Raw genomic sequence first — 10,766 nt, forward strand, 5'->3', positions numbered from 1 at the left:
AAGAAGTAGGACACAGATATATTTACAGTTAGGTTTGTTGGTGTTGTGCTGTTGTTTTTTTCCCCTTCAGAGTCAAGATTAACTCTAGCTCAGGTAGCTGTTCCAGCTCTGTGCTCTTAAGCCCTCTGCTGGCTACAGGAAGGCACAATTTTACACAAGACTAAAAATAAAACAACAGCTTGAAAGCTTGAAAGGAGACAAGCTAACCTGGTGCGCTGACATTCTGTAGTTTGCAGGAAAATAATGGTAAAACTAGAGTTTGTTTTGCTTTATTTGGAAAGATGTATAAACCACTTAATTTAAAAATAAATACCTCCAAGGGCTGTGCATAAAGCAATCATCAATCAAACACAGATAAAAATCAGCAGAAGTTAAAAACAAGTGTACACAACTAAATTATGTGTCCAGATAGGCTTCCTGAAATAAAATATTTTTAACAGGCATCTGAAACAGTATCGTGAGGGCGCCTGCCTAATATTAATCAGCAGGGAGTTCCAAAGCAACAGCGCTGCTACACTGAAAAACTAGCTCCTAGCAAAATGTGGAACTGACATTTTATGGCACTTGTAAAAGTGCAAATTTTGCAGATGGAAGCCGTCGAGTTGGCTCATAAGGGGCAAGGCAATCCTTCAAGTAAGCTGGCCCCAAGCTGTTAAGGGCCTTGTGTACTAACAGTAAAACCCTGAACCAGTAACAAATTGGCAGCCAGTACAGATCTTTGAGCAGATGTGCAATATGCTGGTAGGAACTAACTCCTGTCAGCAATCGTGCTATAGCATTCTGTATTGATGGCAGTTTCCAGATTGATTGCAAAGGAAACCCCGCATAGAGTGCATTCTGTTAGTTAAAGTCTTGAAGTTACCAGTGCCAGAACTACTGTGGTCAGACTCTCCCAGTCCAGGAACAGCTGCAGCTGGGTTTAGCTCTGCTCACGAGTTCCAAGTGAAGAGGATTCTTTCCCAAAGTGGAACCTGCTTGGGTCAGCTGTGATCAGGAGCTCCAGAATGCAGCCGATCCCTGCCCAAAGTGGGGCTTGCAGTCAGCATTGAATGGAAATGCCAGTAGGGACTAAGGAACTCTAGAACTAATTGTTCCTGAGGGAATAAGTCACATCTCTCCTTCTCTCTGTGTGTGCCCTGATAATGAGCATGCAGTCCAAGCAAGCACTGAGCAGGGTGTTATGCTAGTCACTGGCGTACGATGGGGGGGCGGGGGAGCGCATTGCCCTGGGCACCATTTGGGGAAAGGTGCCATCGTGGCCACCCCCCTGGGACATGCACCGCGCCCTCCCGGGGTGCACGCCATGCAACCCTGGACATGTGCCACACCCCTGCAGGCAATGAGCCAGCCACACCCCCGCCTGTTCTCTGCTCCAAGGGCTGCAGCATGTTGCTCCACCACTGATGCTAGGGGGCCTCTAAGTTTGAGGTCCTCTCAACAGTTATGATTTTATAGTGAGAAAGCAAGTATGCATGCCCTCTCCAGCACATATATAATATACCGGTAATAATAGAGGGGGAATGTCCTGGCCCTATGTCCCTCTTCTATCCTTCCCAGCAGATTAGCACTGTGATAGTGTTGTACTACTTAGGGTGAGGAGTTGGGCAAAAACCTATGGAATTCTCTAGCTGCTGAGCATCTGTCTGCAAAGTAGAAGAGCCATAGCATGGTGGGGCTGAAACACTCGTCTGACCCCCTTCTGGCCAATTCTCTGCTGAAGAGAGTGGGGGATGAGGCGGTGGGGAGGTCAGCGCAGTGTGAATGCATCCATGCAGCCAATGGGGCACTCATGCCAGCACATTTGCTATTCACGGTCCATGCTGCCACTTCCCTCTTCCCCCTCTCCATCCCACTATGCCGCAGTGACTTAGCCAATGGGAGGTCAGCTGAGTGGCACAGACCCTCCATGCCATCTGCTACTGAGAAGAGCACGTCTGGATTGATTCTAGGGTCCACACTCTCACACTCTGCCTGTTAACATACTTGTGCCAGTTCCCCCCAACTAGATTATTGGTTCATTTTAGATATCGTGGCCGAGACCACATAACACCGGTCCTGAAAGACCTACATTGGCTCCCAGTATGTTTCCAGGCACAACTCAAAGTGTTGGTGCTGGCCTTTAAAACCCTAGATTGCCTTGGCCCAGTATACCTGAAGGAGCGTCTCCACCCCCATCGTTCAGCCTGGACACTGAGGTCCAGCGCCGAGGGCCTTCTGGGGGTTCCCTCACTGTGAGAAGCAAAGTTACAGGGAACCAGGCAGAGGGCCTTCTTGGTGGTGGCGCCTGCACTGTGGAACGCACTCCCATCAGATGTCAAGGAAATAAACAACTATTTGACTTTTAGAAGACATCTGAAGGCAGCCCTGTATAGAGAAGCTTTTAATATTTGATAAATTATTGTATTTTAATATTTTGCTGGAAGCCGCCCAGAGTGGCTGGAGAAACTCAGCCAGATGGGTAGGGTATAAATAAATAAATGATGATGATGATGAAGATGAAGATGATGCACATCCCTGACATTCTTTATTGTTCACTGTTGGTTTTATTTAGTTTTTAGGGGTTTTTTTGTTGTTGTTTTTTGCATATTTGAATACTCAGTTGATTTTATATCTTTTTAACATTTTAGTGCTAGAATTTTATTCTTTAAACAGCTTCAGGATCCGTGGTTGGGAAGTGATCTAAACATTATGTTAATGAAGAAATATTACTACATTGCTACTGCTGTGATAGCGCTAATGAGGGCAGCACTGTCTGTGGGGGTTGGGGGTGGAAGCATTGTTCCTCATCCGTGTGTCAATGCTGAACGAATGGCCGCCCCACTAATCTTCACAAACAAACAAATGCTAATAGTTGCAGATAAATAGTAAGGTTGACAGCACAGAATTTTGCGAACAAAACACGCAACTGTCAATCAAAAATGCTGATAAAATCTAAAGCATCCAAGCCTGATTTAATCCAATTCCTGTTATCAGAAAATCTCCAGGGAATTGTACAGCAGTGAGAACAGCTATTTCTTTTCATTGTACACCTCTCTTACCGTGACAGCTAGTATCTACTGACAAGACTTGGGTGGTAAAGTTGAATCCAAGGGTCTCTCACTTCTTACCCAGGCAAAATATCCATTGGTTTCTGTAAGAAATCTATGTGAGCAAAAAGACCTTGGTCACTCAGGACTCAGAGGACAGCCTCGTCATTTTTTCTGCTTCCTTTTTTTTAAAGCCAATTTTTCATCCTTTGTCAAGAGGGCCTTGGATATCATGTATCATTGTCTTACTCATTTGATTGTACAGGCAACTTACAAAGACATAGTTAATGTCCTTCCTGGTTCTGTGGTATTTTATCTTGTTATGTTTAGTTTAATATATTTCAGTTTGGTATGCTGCTGTTGAGAATGTGCAAGAGGGAAAGGAGGGAAGGAACAAGTAAAATGATTAAAAGTCACCAATGTGCCTGTCAGGTGGCCTGTCAATAGGGATGTGGAAGGAATTCTATTCAGTTTGCATTTAAACCTACCTAATTCGCACTCTCGAAAACAATACAAGACCCAAAACACAGCCATTCTTTGAAATTTATACTCCTCTGAATTTTGCAATGCAATGCTCCAACCAACCAATGTTTACAAAGATGCATAATAAGGAACACATGTGAAAACAATGTGCAAAATGCATTATATTAGGAGAAATTCCTTGTCAATGCATTAGTCAAAACTGCATATGAATGTGTAAACCCCCCCCCCCCGGATAATTTTGCACTAAAATGCTGACAAATATTCATGGGGATTTTTGTAATGCAGATTGCTATAGAAGAGTGGAGAAATAAATTTAAGATTGGAAAAATGAGAAATGGAGAGACCTGGAATTGACAGTTCCATTCATCTATATCTGTAAATGGACCATCTGTATGAGTAAAAGGCAGTTCCCAATATTCTGATTGAGAAGCCCAACCCAGGAAGCAGTTCCCCAAATACCAACACAATAAAGTTCATATGAAATACGAAAGGATCTTCATTGCTTCTTTTCCTTACAAGTGAAACTAAGCATTGCTTGTTTTTCCTACACTTTTACTAAGAGTGCAGTGATGCTCTCCCCTTTGTTGGTGCTGGGGGCAGGGAAAATAGCACACAAGCATCTTTCCATTAGCCTCCACTTGCACAGAGGAACAGCACAGGCCTAGTGGGCATGAAAACCAGCAGTTTTCCAGCTAGTGATAACCACCAGAAAGTCCCCAAATGGGGCACTGGGAGGAATCTGCCAGCTTTGGATCTGCTGGATCCAAAGCCTCATGGATCCCCTGAAGGGTTGAATCTTTGGCCTCTCAACTATACCACTGGCAGATCAAGAGAGGGAACCCCACCTTTTACCCTGGCCAGCATGAGCTGGCAGAGCTTTGGATGCAGCTGTAGATTTGCCAGTCTGCACATCCCCTCATTAGGATTGCTCTGTAAGTTGGGTAGGAACAGATGATGTGGCTTCAGGAGATGAATCCCAAGCCCAACTGCAGGTGTGCTTGACGGGGTCTATACAACCCAAGCCTGTCTTGCTATTGCCTCTGTCACAGCCCACCCCAGACAAGGAAGGCGCACATCTGATAGTTAACTCTTTATTGGCACGAAAAACAATTGCCATAATTTTCTGTGTATAAGACGCCCCCGTGTATAAATTTGGGGGGACTCAAATTTAAGAAAATGGAGGGAGATGGCACAGAGTTGTTGAACTTTGGGGGGGGAGGATTGCCCAGAGTTGTTGAGCTTTTTTGCGGAGGATTACCCAGAAATCGCTCACCCACATGCACATGCATCACAAAATCCGCCTCTCATCTGCCCCCTTGCCAGCAGAACCTGTCAATCACCTGCCCAATTGCTGCTGACACTGCAATCAACACCAGCCATTGAATCAGCAATCAATAACACACCCAATAAACACTGACAGACATGGCAGCAACCAATCAAACATCCACCCTATGCACTATCCATGTATAAGATGACCCCCACTTTTTACCAAAAATTTTAAAGAAAAAAACCTTGTCTTATACATGGAGAAGTATGGAACATCAGCTCCCACAGTGCTCTGGATATACATGCACACACGCTTCTAGTCGTTAGGCAGCTGTCCATGGTCTGGACCCCATGGAGAAGTTGCAGCAACAGCGGGGCCATTCCTTCCGGGTTATATACCTTCCTCTGATGGGTTGCATGCCTGAAACCTGAGATTTATCCTGCATGGAAGTCATCACTGCTCTTCCCTTTTCAAGCCCCTCCTGGTTCAAGGAGACAGTGGGGTGGGGGAAGGTGAGGACAGTACTAACCCATCCCTCACCTGAACTGTCCCTTTTTCCTCTGCCACATACTGTGCACCCTGGCCTGGTTGCTGCCTTGCGACCAGCACCCTGGGTCATTCTCCTAGCCCCCTGCCTCTACTTCAGAGCCCTGCCAGTCCCTGATACCCTCAGGTGTGGTACCTGGCCTAATGGAGATCAACCCAGGATTTGGCACCATTCTTATATGGCTTATGAGTGTCAGGTACGCTGAATCAATGTGCCTGTCACTGATCTTCCATCTGAATCAGGAGTACATAGCAGGCTATGTAGCACTCACAGACAGGATGAAACCTTACTTCTGATATCCTTCATTATCACATGCCTGGGGCAGCCATTGGCATCTGATTAATGGTGTAGCCAAAATCAGTTTGTTATTTGTGGGGGAGCACAAGATGACAAGATGCCACAATCTGTAGGGGACCGTGGTCTCTCATGGAAAATGAATCAGCTCTTGTTAGGATCAGTAAACATTCCCAGCTGAAATTAGAACCAGGATCACAGGGCTTTTGGCATGGATCTGAGAAGACAGGGAAAGTGAGAGTTTAATGTTAATCCAGGAAAGTGACAAACCCCCCACCGAATTCCCCATTAAACTGACATTGCTTTCCCCGGCCAAGAGCCAGAGTATGCAATATGGTCTGAACCCAGCAGGAGTTAAATCTTACTATTGATTGTCTCTTTCCAACCCGGCTATGCTCCAGTGAATTAACATGAATTACATTGCTGAGAAGTTGGGAGAAATGTAACCAGTCTGCAGGGAAGAATAGAAACACAAGTTAAAGGCTGTGCATTTAAAATATTTATGCTGTGAGTGAACATGTATTTAAACCCTCTGAATTTCAAATATTTATGTATGCAGGGGGACAAAATCTAATATTAAGAAAAATGTATTAAAAGTTGCCAAAGGCACTTTTCTTCATTAGCAAAGCTGAACACCCACAGATAGTGGCGGTGGCGGCTGTTGTCCAGAATGCATCTGTGCATTCACTGGCACCCGTTTGCAAATGCTGCTTGGATAAGAATATGCTCTGTTTTACACCACAGATCAAATCATTTGCAAACAGAGGGATTAAAATTGGAGTTTTGCGTGGGCTTGATCCAGTGGACAAGATGGGTGCCTCTAAAACAAACCTCTGTAAGATGATGTGTCTGCATTACCTAGAATTCCGAGCAAGGTGCGCGCACATGCAGTGTTAGAAATCTGTGGTGTAGCTGTGTTTTCCTTGAGTTTGGTTACCAAACGCAGCTTGATATTTAAATAAATGCTAGTTCTCATGAACAGACAGCACATGGATCCCCACCACACACACAAACCCTTTATGCTGTGATTTATGCACAAATCAACTTAATGAGAGTTGAGCAGAGATGTGCCAAATCACAATTTGTGTTCACAACAAATCATTTGTTAATCATAGTGCAATCAAGAAAAAGCAGCCACCCATGTTAATTGTATTTATTTCTATAGTACCACCTACTCTACGTGCTCAGGGATTGCGTGAATTGGTCCTCCATCACCTAACCATCCAAAGAATTGTGGATTTTCAGGAAAAGAGGAGAAGCAACTTGAATATATAATTTTGGTCCAAGGACTCAATGGCTGAGTTTAGATGGTCTGCAAAGGTTTTATAAACCATGGTTTATGGAGGTGTGGATGAGCACCAAGGCTGTTTGCTCCTCACTCCCCCCTCCTCTACACTGCCATCCTTCTATTGCACTCTGGGTTCGGCATTAAGCCGAGTTTCCTGTTATATCTGAACCCAGGAACTCAGGGTTCATGCCAGTTAACAAACCAGGAAAATAAGCCAGGATCATAGACAGAACAGATGTCGCATCAGCCTGTTCAGATGCAACAGGGAACCCTGGCTTAACTCAAAACAGGCTCTTAATGCAGAAGCCAGAACAACAGGAAGAGGGCCAGGAAGGATTAAGAGAAGGGCACACAGTTATGGTGTTCATTCACAGCTTTGTATGCCATGGCTAGGAAGCCTTTGGCAATCATCTGAATGCATCCACTGAGCAATGGAGATAATCTCCAATAACCATTCTGTTTGAGCATCATGTCATAGGAAGCTACAGACGAGAGTTTTGCCCATCTAGCTTAGGAGTGGGATCTTTGCCCCCCCCCCCCCCCGATGTTGCTGAACTACTACTCCCAACAGCCCTTGCAAACATAGCTAATAGCCAGAGATCATGGAAGTTGTAATTCAGAAACTTCTGGAGGGCTAAAGGTTCCCCATGCTTGATGTAGCCCATGCGGCTCTCCAGAACCTTTGTCTGAGAAATCTCCCATCACCTGCTATCTGATCCTTTTCTCTGGAGATAGTAGGGACTGGACATGCTCAATAGCTGATGATGTGGTCAGGCTGTGTTGCTTGCCGACCTCCCTCCTGCCAAGTCCCTGCTGCATACCATGAAAGAGAGGGTAGCAAGATTGGTGCAGTGCAAACACACCGTTGAAGCCAATCTGGTGCTCCTGCCGGGACATTTGCACCATGCTGCCCATGCTTCCACTTCATTCCTTTCCGTCACAGTATGCAGCAGCAGCAATTTGGCCAGGTAAGCAGCACAGCCCCACTGCACCGTCTGCTACGGTGCTAATCCAAACTTTTGGTCCCAAAACTCAGCTCCATTTAAACTGAAACAGTGAATTTAGCAGTGGATTTCAGGAGCTGTGAGTCTTCCTCCATCAGAAGACTATTGATCTCATCTTCGCGTGTTGAAAACAAGCATCGCCTCACTGTAATTAATGATTCCTCAGCAGTTTCCACCAGGTATGTCTTTTGAAGAGCGTTGGTTGTGCTCCAGCAGCAGCTCTACAAACACATGCCGTGGAAACCACATCGGCATAGATAATTTGTTCTCTGACATCTAATTGATACAAATATGATTGATCTAACCATTTTATTTTTATTTTTAAAACTGTCCCTCATGCTGGCTGGCAGACACATTTCACTGGCACAAAAAAGGGAGAAAGATATGAAAGTTTTGTGCTTTCAAAGAATGACCTTTCCTGATAATTAATTTGCTGTTCCCAACACCATCTGCTGTCTCGCAGCCACATCCATCATTGCTGTAAAAAAAATTAAAGCTCAATTAAAATGAAAACTGGTGTCACAAATTTGTCAGGGGAAGGCACAAAGTTCTGAGCAGCAAAGCCATTTGACCCCTCCTGGAGGTTTACAGCTGGGCCCCCTTCACAGGATTTACGATAACCTATCATAAATACAAAGGGCTCTGGGGAGTGCCTTAACTACCAGCACATTTCTAGGGTGTGTTTTGATCAAAGATGACATTATTGACTGGGATGATAACTGGGAACGTGTCATAAAACTTGGGCAAAATTCTATAGTTGAACGTGTTTGCATTGAGACGCTGTCAGCCAAAGCAGATGAGGAAAACTCTTTTAAGCAGCCCACGTCTCCAACCCCCTTGTATCTGGAAAGCAAAGAGAATGCTCGGAATCCGTACACAGCAGGAGAAATGTTCCTTGAAATAAATAAAGAAAGAATCTGTTATTTATTTGTCATTTATTTTAGATACATCTGCCCTACGCTTTGGTCGACAAGGCTTCCAGAGCACCTTACAAATGCAATCAAGGATAGATGCAACCGATAATAAATAATTGAACCAAACAGATAATCATAATAAAAGCAGCAATTAGGGCCCACATCTAAAAGGTTTTTAAAACCCAGCATAAAATGCAGGCTACTTTGGAAGGCTAAGATGAATTCACCTGGCAAATAAATAAAATAAAATAAACCAGGCAAGTCTCTCTGGCAACCTCTTATGAACAAGGGAAATAACCCAGCTGCTATTAATCAGAACTGAGATATATTTGGAAGCCTTTGTGTCGAGAGTTGTGGCTTCTCCAGCCAAACTCCATTGTGGTTGCTTCTTCCCATAACAATGGGATAACACTGAGGGTGTCACCTTTGGAGGCAATGCGGGTCCTCTGTTGGTCACATCAGATTTTCCAGGCCATCTGCACTCAGACAGTTCCACTGTACAGTGTATCAAGAAATGGAAGTGGCTGACTGATTAGATAGATAGATAGATAGATAGATAGATAGATAGATAGATATAGTCTCAGAGGAAGTTTGCTACCTTCATACTTTGAAGCATTTTCCCACTCACCTCAGGGCTACACACACTCACTTAGACTAATGAAAGGAAGAAAGCTGAGATTACAGTTTCAAGTGTCTGGGCTTCAAAGAATAGCCCCCCAGGGCAATAGTTCAATAACAGAATGAAATGCAGACTTGGAAGATCTACCCGTTTGTAAGTAACTTTTACCATGTATGTACAAAGCATTAAATAGAAAGGTTCATCATAAATCAGTGTCATGTATGTCTAGGCAAAGTAATCCATGAGGGGGAAAAATGAATTGCACACTCCAGATGATGATACATTGAATTAAAAATGTTTATTTGGCACAGCTTTGTGTAAGTAATGTGAGTTATCATTTCTGACAGTGGTAAAGATTTAACTTTCAGAATCTCAGTGTTTACATAATTATGGAGTGACACCTTAATTTTCTGTAATACTTAAAAGGTATGGGTAAGTGGTAAAAAAAAATGCTTAAAAGCTGTAATTTTCCACAATTCATCCAAACTGATAAACACTGAAAGACTTCCTTTACAAACAAACATGGATGTACTCTCTGTTGGTATGAAATTCTGCACAGCCTAATTATAGATATTAAGACTTAGCAAATTAAGTAACAGGAAATCAAGCCAGCTACTCTAGAACACAGAAAATGGTCGACAAGATTCACGGGCTTGAAGCCTGGCCCATGTTCTACAGCAAGGAAAGGAAACCCCTTCTTTCAGCCCATGGCCACATTTATTCATGGACCACCTTCCGGGGGTGGGGGCACATGTCCGTGGTGCTCAGGACCAGATACAAAACTGGGCAGAGCATGTGTGGCAAGCTACATTCCAGCCAAGCAAAAGTCACAGGTTTCGACACAGCCACCTCTGCAACCTCTATCCAGTCAAGCAAGAGGCATCATCACACATTTGAGCCAGACAACAGGCAAGGAGCACATTCAGTTGTGCTCTGGGGACAATGCTGAGGGCTAGATAGAGGGGCTTGAAGGACCACATTTGGCTTTCAAGTCTGAGATTCCCCACCCCTGTTACCCAAAGTAAACTTGGGTTTGTCAGCAAGTATATACTCAACAGGGAGCTGCAGCCAAGCCTGGCATTCTGATGCGTATACCTCTGCATATACTTGTATTTGCAAACATATTTGTTGCATTCACAGTGTACGTTTTTAAGATATGCTCCAAAATATGTAATGTTGCATTAAGAGACGCTCAGCAAGAGCTTTGTCACTAAGATGAAAAGGCCATTCCTTGAATTCAAATGGCGTTGTGAGTGTTTACAATTATTTAGGATTGTGGATCAAACATTTTAACGAAATCACTGGGAAGGAGGCGAGGAAAGGG

This window comes from Podarcis erhardii (assembly GCF_964252035.2).
Source record: "Podarcis erhardii genome assembly, chromosome: 6".
Taxonomy (NCBI): Eukaryota; Metazoa; Chordata; class Lepidosauria; order Squamata; family Lacertidae; genus Podarcis; species Podarcis erhardii.